At 44.7% G+C, this 8,571-nt stretch overlaps 1 long non-coding RNA gene across 2 annotated transcripts; it reads right to left on the minus strand.

Annotated features, from left to right (window-relative positions):
- Window positions 1-522: 522 nt before the first annotated feature.
- Window positions 523-7,313, minus strand: LOC105357920. Of its 2 annotated transcripts, XR_002872110.1 has the most exons (5): window positions 6,543-7,313; window positions 4,864-6,421; window positions 3,711-3,842; window positions 1,680-3,626; window positions 523-1,602 (listed from the first exon to the last, which is right to left on the minus strand). It is a non-coding gene; the product is annotated as an uncharacterized LOC105357920 (long non-coding RNA). The 2 variants fall into 2 exon arrangements; XR_002289003.2 differs by having other exon boundaries at window positions 4,864-7,313.
- Between the last annotated feature and the right edge of the window lie 1,258 nt (window positions 7,314-8,571).

An 8,571-nucleotide genomic window follows, 5' to 3' on the forward strand; every position in this document is an offset into this window, starting at 1 on the left:
TCTACACTCTTGTGGAAAGACAACAGAACCTCATAAATCAAGTCAAACAGAGAGTGAATAAGTGTCAGTCTAGACAAGCCCGTTACTACAATACCCGGCGGAGAGATGCGCAGTTCCAGCCGGGTGACGAGGTCTGGATTCGCGCTCATCCTCTTTCTGATGCAGCTAATAGCTTCTCGGCCAAGCTTGCGCCCAAATGGACGGGACCAGCACAAGTAGTGAGAAGATTAGGGCCCCTTAATTATCAAATACAGTGGGAAGAAACAAAGAAAAGTGACAGTGTTAATGTGGTCAACATGAAACCCTATTTCAAAGGTAAACCTTCCATGCCGCTGGCTGGGGGGGGGGGGGGGGGACTGTGACAATGTCACATTATACTGATGTGTGCAAGACGTAGTTAAAAATTCTTTTGACATGGTACCGTCAGGAATTTATGTTTTGTATATAAAAATGTATGTATGTACTCCTGCTGGGGGGGAAAAAGGGTTGCCTGTTTTTTCATGTAAATTACTCCAAGTCACATTTGTGTCCAACAAAAAAGAATCAAAACTAAATAATGGGGAACGTCATCAAAAGACTATATAAGGGGGTGGTGACGAGACAGCGGGCCCAGCTGACTTCCTCGAAAACGCCGATGAGGGGTGTAGCACGAGGATCTCCCCTGTCACCTGCAGGCCGCGAATGACAGCTCCACAGGTGGATGTTTGGAGTGAATTCTCTGACTTTTTCGGATGCTGATGGCTTTAACGGAAAAAGTAAGAAACCCACCGGAGCCGGATCATTAGATCGACGGAGGAAGCATTACCGGGAGGCGCGGTTCCCACAGCAGACGTGTTTCATGATCGGGAGCAGGAGAGTTTGCTGCGAGAGGCCACGTCAGCGATCCTGGAAGAACGCTGGTGAGATCCAACCATATTTTCTTAGTTACTGGTATACCAGAAAATAGCGATCGCTTTAGGGCAATATTTTTTTTCCTTTCTTTATTGACTCTCCTCATTTTTTGGAATTATTGACTTTCCGGAAGAATTGAACTCCATGAATGACTAAGGCTGAGCACGCCTAATCACCTGAATGTTTGTTTTTGAATATAACGATGATCATATTGTTTGAACTGACTATACCTTAATTTTGGCTGTTGATTTATGCACGGGTTGTGTCGGAAATTTTCTGTTATCTGCAAATTATTTCTCCGCATTAAGACGCTCTTTTGTGTTGAACCCCTTTTCGTGTATTTATTTATTAGTAACAGGACTAGTTATCCTACTGAATTGTTACAAAGTGAGGAATCTGGTTTTGTCATGACTGACTAGGCTTGGCAGACCCAGATGCTGGAACCCGGAAGGATGACAGGAGGTGAGTAGTGGTAAGTAATGGGTTTATTAGTTCAGCTGGTGAGGTTGTCTTGATGCTGCAGGGAGGCGACGTGGCTGGAGGGGGTCCGTGGATCCGAGGCCAGACGAGGACTGGAAACGTAGCTTGAGGGACCGACCGTGGCTTGAGAGTTGGCGTGGACTCCAACAGCGCTCCACTGAAGGAGGTGAGTGTGGATGGAATTCTGCTCGGCGCGTCCGCTTAACCGTCCACTCGTGGACTAGGAAATTCCTGGAACAGGACAAAGAGTCGTGAGTTGAAGTGTAGGAGGTAATCCAACATGGATCACTAGAGGCTAGAACATGCACCATTAGAGGCAACAAACTCTCGTTGAATACTGGTCCTGGAGCTCCTTAGGAAGGTCTGGCAGGCTGATGAGTTGAGTGGCGGCAGCTGCGGTGAATTAGGCCAAGCAGAGAGGGGAGGGGGGCGGAACCTGACAGAGGCACCATGACAGGTTTGTCTTTAAGCATTCTGCGGAGCTCCCTTCTAAGTGCGGTATCTCTTATTCATTCAACAAACTGGTCTCTGACTGCCATCTTTGCATCCACAATTGCATCTGTTTTTTTTTTTAAAACTGAGCGAAGGATCTGTGACAGTGCGTGGGAATATTCAAAAAAATCTTCACCCTCTACATGGTGGCGCCTGTAGAAAGTCTGTAAAAGTTGTGCTACACTGCGTTTCTCCCTGTAAGCATCTCTGAGTAAGTTGACAATTTCATCAGGTGTCTTAAACTCATCTTCTGTGCACAACTTGAACTCCTCCAGTGCTGACCCTCTAAGATGTGACATAATAAAATCCACCTGATCTTCCTCTCCCAGACCTTTAGCTCTAATAGCTCGCTGGATTTTATCTAAAAATTCATCAACAGAGCGGCCATCGACCGTTGAATCACCACTAAACGGCTGAATAGGGCGTTCCCTAGGCATGTAAATGTATGATCGGTTTGTTCCATTACTCAGAGCGGTTATCTGAGCCATAGCCTGGTCATGCTTATAACTTAGTTCTGATAACTTCGTCTGCAGTACAGTGACGGGGTCTATTTCTGAGTCTATGTTGGAGACTGGCTCATTCTCACTGCCTTCCTGCGACATGGCTGAATGTGTTCGAGCGAAGGTCAACAGCAGGTATTACATAGTTGCAGGTCCAGATGTGTTGGTCCGATGACTCTTCCTCATCCCAGGGTGAGCTGTCGTCTACCGGGGTGCAGGAAGTTGATCTCCGGTGATGTGGTCACTCCCACGACGATCCTGCCAGGTCTCCGGTGCTGTGGTCACTCCCACGACGATCCTTTTAATGGTTTCCTCCTCACCAGGCACTTAAGCTGGTGCAACTATAGTTATTCTGTGTACTCTTTAATTTATTTTTTTTTTTTAATATATTTTTTATTATATTGCAAAAGCTCCTGAGTCGCTAATTTTGCAGAACCCCACTCCTGGTACCAAATTGTGTAGCCTGGTGAATTCAAGCCTGCACAGGACACAAAACTGTCTTTGGGTTCTTTATTCCAAAACAAAAATGTAACTCAGGATTTCAGATTAAAAAAAATGGTAATCAGGAAGATAAAAAAAAAATAAAAAACAAAATGTGAATCTATTATGCCATCTAGATGCTCCTTTTAGCCAGCCACTTTCCGATCTTCCAAAATCACGAAAGAAAACAAGAGTAAACAAAACAAAAAGAGAGAAAAAGATCAAATTTAAGAAAAAGAGTACACAAGAATAACTACAGCAGGTGCTCTGTGGCCCGAACTGTAACAGGAATGACGGCTAAGTTGATCACCAGTCACAACATTGGCTTCGTCGAGCACTGCTGTAAAACACACGTAAAATGCAGCGACGATTGGAGAAATCAAATTACTAATTTCATCAAATTTCTTAAAACTGAATACTTTTACAACAATTACAGTCAACACAACTTCTTTTTTTTACCTTATTATGTTTGTTTACCCTCTTAACGACTCTTCACGCCAGGTTTCAACCGCCTTAAATCCGCAGATCAAAACAACCTTCAAACAACTGTCAAATAACGGTCCCCAGAGCACACCACCTCCTCACTGAACTGTTCACCGAAAACTCAGGAAGCGCCTTCTAGTGGCACAACCCTGTACCTACTCCTTCTCCACCTGGCTTCAAATAAATGCCACAGAAAAATCCATAAACATCTCACAGCAAATCAACTGAATGGATATGAATAAAGATGGTGGACCCCTCTCTTCCTCGTCCTTCAGTGGTATTTCCTCCATCGACTGAGTTCTGGAAAAATAAAACCCACTTTAGCAAAGGAGACTGCTATCCGCTGCTCCATAAGGACGTCTAGAAAGTTCTGGTGGCACTGACTGATGTGAGGGTAGCTCCAGATGTAGCTGAGGACACAGTATCCAGCCAGTAACATGCCCACGCCAGCTACTCCCCCCTTCTTCACGTCAATGTATCTGTATGTAGTACAATGTATGTAGTACCACCGCCAGCCTTAAGGGAGAGCAGAGAGGCACATTCAGCACAACACAACTTTTTCAATATAGCCAAGAAAAATAAACGACAAACGTCTGACTCTCAGGCATCAACACATAAAAGGTTTATGTAAAAAATAACACAAATAACACGCCCCTCACTCTTCTCCCCCACTGCCCCTTCCACCCTAGCCAGAGCTGCAATTCATAATAAACACTTTTTTCAAAATGGCAGCTATTCTGTTGGTTTTATGTCTATAGCAACCACTTTATTTTTTGGTCACCTGAGGCTGATGCACAGGTCTCTAAAATTTTTAGAAGAATCAGCTAAAGTACTTTTTTAAAATTTCCTTGGCAACAGAGGTTTGTTGTTAACCACAATTTGTTCAGATTGAGCTAAAGAATCAGAATATTTCAGTAAAAATTTGCGAGCAACAGGGGGATCTCCACTTTTGCGAGCTCGCCACCCAAACATTTTTTTTCACCAGCAACTCTCCGATGGTGCCCGTGGAATTATGAGACCATAGATCAAAATCCCTAACAAGAGGTTCAAATTTGTAGCTGCTACGAACTTTCAAGATGGCAGCCTCTCTCTGAGGTCAAAGGTCAACGAAACTTTGGTTGTGGGGGAATGTTTGTAAAATTTTGCAAAGATTGCTCGATTTTGTTTCTCATATTGTGTGAAAATATGAAAATCACCAAATTTCCAACTTTCCAAGTAGCCCTGTGCAGCAAAACACCCCCACGGCATAATGTTTCCACCTCCATGCTTGACAGTGGGGACGGTGTTCTTGGGGTTATGGGCAGCATGTTTCTTCCTCCAAACACAACAGGTTGATAAGATGCTAAAGATGCCATACAACTCAAATTGACATATTCATCTAACTAAATATCATATTACTCCAATTCAATTAATATTTTTTCCATCTTAATTAATTATAATTCTTGAACTTGCCATGGCAACTTGACATACCCTGAAACATACTACCATTTCTGGAACCAAAAGCGGAGGTTATCAACTTCCTTAGCCTTAAACTTACCGTGTGAGCTAGCATAACCTGCTTTCTGGAATGCCCCCCAGGTCTACAATCTTCCCTTTAAAATCCTTAAAAGGCTCTTTAGTTTTGGCCATGCTGTCCGGGTTTTGACTTTTTCCTTAATAAAGAGAAGAACCACACAGGAGATGAGCATTTTTGCTAGACTTCTGCAGAAGGAGAATCAGTCTGTGACAGCGCGAACTCTCACAGAGGAGTTCTGCCATCCTAGTGCATGGAGCCTTCTTTTATTGAAAACTGAAGGTTGCAGACATTAATGTGGGTCATTTAATCAGAAACAACAAGAACATCATATTCTCGTATAATCAGAACTTTTCAGGTCATTGTTTTCTTACTGAAAGATAGAAATGAGACAAACATATTATGGAGATTATAGTGTGCAAGCAAATGATAATTATATAACTCTAACATCCCTCACTTTTTATCATTTCAAACACGTCATAAGTAAATACAGATAAAGGGAAGGTACAAACGTGAAAAATGTTTTTTTATTTTTATTTTATTTTTTTAGAACAGGGCATCAAAACATCATTTCATCACTTGCTTTTGGCACTTTCAGTGAGAGATTCAAACGATGCCTCTGACGTAGGAGGATTCACATGGGGAGGGGTCCTCTTCAGCTCGTTGGACAAGCTGGTAATGAACAAAAGCCTGCATGGTAGCCTTTACGATCATGGACATGACACAAGGCAGAGCGCATGTTGTAAAGAGACAAAATAGGCACAAAACGATGAGTATAGGGGTCAATAACTTCAACAGGAGGTGCCACCATGGGCCTGTGGTCAGCCAGGACCAGATGTCACTGGTGGGACTGGCGCCAGGAGTCGCAGACTTAACATAGGCTTGCAGCTCTGCTAAGTCGTGCAGTGCAGTAGAAATGTCCTGTCCATCACTGGTGCCGTCCGGGATGAGAGTTCAGCAGGTGTCTCCAACCATTTTGCACACACCTCCTGATGATGCAGTTAGGAGGTCGGGCACGAGTCGATTTTGCAGAACCATAGTTCTTATGGCCGACGTTTCTGCTGCTGATGCATTGGGAAACTTGTAGGTGGTGTTAAGGAGTCTCAGCAATGCGTACATGTTGATCTCGATGTGGTCTCTTATTTCTCCCACTCCGATCCATGGAAGGAGTGACTGTCCGAATTTTGCTCCTCCACCCCAGATGCGGAACTCCCATGGGACTCCAGTAGTGGTAGTCATTTGTAGGGCGTTCATGTGGAACTCCGGTGCGGCACGTTTCCGTCGTGCAGGGTGGGGTGTTGGGACAGTTCTGTTTATGAAGAACACAGGTGGAACCAGAGGGACCAGAGCACAAAGGCCTCCCCAGTTTGGAGGTAGGGATGCATAGGCAGTGTGTCCTCACAGGAAGTACCAATCAGCTAGGACCCTGGATCCTCAGTCCCCAGGCACTATGGTACTGCAACCTGCTAGGTTTTACCTTTGGTCTGGTTTGTTATGTCAAATGTCCGTTTGCTCAGGAATAATCCACAGCTTCCTCTGATCCTGTTGGTTTTCTGCATACAAGCTGAGTAGTTAGATCGAACTGTAAGATTGTAGTCACAGAAGGTCAAGGTAACGTTACACAGATGCCAGGGCACCATGCCCACTTTCACTGTGCCATTGTTGTATACACAACGTCCAAGTAAGCCAGGCTTCATGCTCACCAAAGATATCACCTCCGGGAGCTTAATGGGGTCTTGTGGTAGTGGCAACAGGTCTCTCATTGGGCCACATGGTCCACGGGGGTTATTGGGAGGAACCCAAAACCGCTCAGAGTAATTCCTTTTGCTCCAGGAGTTGAATTTCCTCCTGTTAGTTCGGTTGTAGCCAGGGTGTGTGCTAAGTTCATACAGGCAATCTTGTTGTCTTCTGGTGATATTGCCTGGGCGGAGACCTGTATTGTTGGAAGCATACGGCATGAAAGTACACACATAACAGCTTTTTTTTGCTAGACTTCTGCAGAAGGAGAATCAGTCTGTGACAGCGCAAACTGTCACCGAGGAGTTCTGCCATCCTAGTGCATGGAGCCTTCTTTCATTGAAAACTGAAGGTTGCAGAAATGAATGTGGGTCATTTAATCAGAAACAACAAGAACATCATATTCTAGTGTAATCAGAACTTTTCAGGTCATTGTTTTCTTACTGAAAGATAGAAATGAGACAATCATATTACACACATAGTGTGCAAGCAAATGATAATTATATAACTCTGACACATGCAAGACAGGTGTCTTTTCTACAGGTGATTAATTCAAACTGGTCTCTTCAAGTCAGGTGACAGGTTGATTAGGAGAGTCTAACTGGTTTGTGTGAATCAGAACTCTTAATGGTTACTAGAGAATCAGGAACTTATTTTCTAAAACGCACCTCTCACCCTCCGCGGGTGGTTTCTCCTCCAAGCTCGGGTCCTCTACCAGAGGCCTGGGAGCTTGAGGGTCCTGTAGGCCAGCCCTTTCTAGCCATTGGTAGGACTTCTTGATATCAGCCACTTCAGTTATGGTCCGGTGGTACATCCCATGCAGGGGTTTGTCCTCCCATGAGGATCTGTCCTCCAGCACTGTATCCTCTGCTCTCCATTGCCTGAGACATCCACTGAGCACACTGTCAGTTGGGGCCTTGAGCTTGATGTACTCATGCATCTTGGATGTTTCATTCTGGATAGTGGCTTCTACGCTCACTAGTCCTCGGCCTCCTTCCTTGCGGCTAGCATACAGTCTCAGGGTGCTGGATTTGGGATGGAACCCTCCATGCATGGTGAGGAGCTTTCGTGTTTTAACATCCGTCGTCTGTATCTCTTCCTTTGTTCATCTTATTATTCCTGCAGGGTATCTGATAACTGGCAGTGCGTAGCTGTTTATTGCCCGGGTCTTATTTTTGCCATTGAGCTGGCGTCTTAGGACTTGCCTAACTCGTTGGAGGTATTTAGCTGTTGCAGCTTTCCTTGTTGCCTGCTCCAGGTTGCCATTTGCCCGCAGAATTCCAAGGTACTTGTAACTGTTCTCGATGTCTGCTATTGTTCCTTCTGGGAGTGAGACCCCTCCTGTGTGGACTACCTTGCATCTCTTTGTCACCATCCGGCTGCATTTCTCGAGCCCAAATGACATCCCAATCTCAGTACTGTAGATCCTGGTGGTGTGGATCAGGGAGTCAATGTCACGCTCGCTCTTAGCATATAGCTTGATGTCATCCATGTAGAGGAGGTGACTGATGTTGGCCCCATTTCTGAGTCGGTATCCATAGCCAGTCTTGTTGATTATTTGGCTGAGGGGGTTCAGACCTATGCATGCAGAACAGCAGTGGAGACAGAGCATAACCTTGGTATATCCCACATTTTGTTTTTTTACTTGTCCTGTCCAACAGCTGGGCAGACATATGAGCGCGGACGCCTCTTGTGTTGGACATATTTTACTTTTACAACAGGGGTTATGAATCTTCCGACAAACCAGAGGTATGTCTGAATAAGCCCCTTTTGTAATCGAGGCCAGACTTTGTTCATTTTAATTATTTTTGAAATTCTTTTGTGTTGGACCAGACGGAAAAGGAAAGAAGGGAAGAAGAGAGAGGGATGCTAGAAAGAGGGGGATAGGAGGGTGATCATATGAAGGAGGAGGGGGGTAAAACCATGAAGCAGCATAAAGCATCAAGCTACTGGATGTTTATCATTACAGTTAGGTACAGATAGAATACAAATCTC

This window comes from Oryzias latipes, chromosome 19 (genome assembly GCF_002234675.1).
Source record: "Oryzias latipes chromosome 19, ASM223467v1".
NCBI lineage: Eukaryota > Metazoa > Chordata > Actinopteri > Beloniformes > Adrianichthyidae > Oryzias > Oryzias latipes.